Below are 1913 nucleotides of genomic sequence, written 5' to 3'. Positions count from 1 at the left end.
CAGCCTTTCTTGGCTTATTCCAGCCCATTCTCCACATTGCCACCATAATGGTATAAAAACAAGCATAATCATAATCCTACAGCAGAGATTCTTAACCTGAGATCATCCATGGTTGATGACTTTAGAAGTCTGTGAGTCCTTTGAATTATAGGCAAAAAATTGCGTTTATGATTATTTTATTTCAGGGGAGAAGCATTGGTATTTTATCATATCCTTGAAAGAGGCTATGATACCCTCAACTATTAAAAACCACTTCACAGAGAATTAAGATGATGAGTAATGATGAGAATAGCTGATGATCTCAAAACACACATCCACAAAGAGTCTCCATTATTTCTCTGGAAATTTGTTTACTAGAAATCCAAACAGCATATGTAATTGATTGCTATTCTTTTCTCCCCATACAATGGTGGCAAAAGAATGACTGTTAGTGAAGTGTCTGTCAAAGTGAGTCACAAATATGTTCACTAGAAAACAGTCTGTTAAAATGGATCAGGTATAAATATATTTTGCATACCACAAAAGAAGCCTAAATTAAGGAAAGCTGTGGAAGAGCTGATAGCCATTTTTCAATTATATATGACCAGTGTGGCATTTCTTGATACCTTAGTCAGTAATTCAAAGGTCTGGAAATGCCATACCTGACTTTGTAATTTGGAGTCATTGCTTTTTTTAATTAATTTATTTATTTATTTATTTATTTATTTTGGGGTATGCGGGCCTCTCACTGTTGTAGCCTCTCCCGTTGCGGAGCACAGGTTCCGGACGCGCAGGCTCAGCGGCCATGGCTCATGAGTCCAGCCGCTCCGTGGCATGTGGGATCTTCCCGGACTGGGGCACGAACCCATGTCCCTTGCATCGGCAGGCGGACTCTCAACCACTGCGCCACCAGGGAAGCTCTGGAGTCATTGCTTTTAACACGGGCAGTGAGTCTAGAAATTCCTACCCTGCTCAGAACAATCATGCTTTGACTTTGTGCAGTTACCGAGATTGCACCTCATTGAACACTTTTATGTTTATGCACATGAATATTTACTGGGAAATAGACCTGAGCATTAAGAAAAAAGTCATCCAGCTTCCTTGACTTCATCAGGTTGTTTGTGGAGAGGCCCTTTCAGAAACATACAAGCTACAAATCAAAGGGATGTGACACCTTTTTGTATTATCAGGCAACATGGTGAAGAAAAAAATGAAATGGAGTTTGTGAACTTTATTACTCAGGGTGACACGTTAATATGTGGGTGATGGTGTGCTGCTCCCAAGTGAGATTCGTTGCATCCTCAGCGCTGCTTAAAATGTCTAAAGAGAGAGGGAAGTTTCCGCGCCGTCGACAGACTCGTTGGCTCTCCTGAGGATGTTAGATTGGAAACGTGTAAGTCCACAATCGTTTGCAGGTGATAAAGTGTGTGAAGTGGAGAGCTGGGAGAGACTGTGTTTGCGTGAAGAATTTTAATGAGTTAAAGTTTCTTTTCTTATTATTAATTTTGGCATAGGGAGGCAATGAGATAAGGAAGTCATCAGTCTTACAGATGTCTTTTTCCCCTACAAAAGGCATGGTTGGTTTTGTACAATCACCATAAAGCAGGAAACCAAAAAACAGAATCAAATCAAACATGATTTTATAGTTATCATTCCTAAGAATGGCTGCACTCCCATTGACATATATCTTAGATAGGAGAATGATAGTGGAAGTCCTAGTTTGTGCACCAAGGGGCTATGTATTTGGAGAGGATGTGCTTGTTGGATATGACAGGCTTGCTCCAAGAAGCATCACTGGGTCTGCTCCCAGACCTACTCATGATTCAAGGCTGTGAGTCTTCTCTTTGCACGTAAGACAGGTGAGTTATATTACTTGCTGGGTAAAAAGGAGGGCAGGAGATGAGTTACCTGAAACCATCTGACTCATTATTATC

The sequence above is a fragment of the Monodon monoceros genome, unplaced genomic scaffold, assembly GCF_005190385.1.
Source record: "Monodon monoceros isolate NGI ecotype Baffin Bay Population unplaced genomic scaffold, NGI_Narwhal_1 Super_Scaffold_11, whole genome shotgun sequence".
Classification (NCBI taxonomy): Eukaryota; Metazoa; Chordata; class Mammalia; order Artiodactyla; family Monodontidae; genus Monodon; species Monodon monoceros.
Note: the sequence above shows the minus strand (reverse complement) of the source record.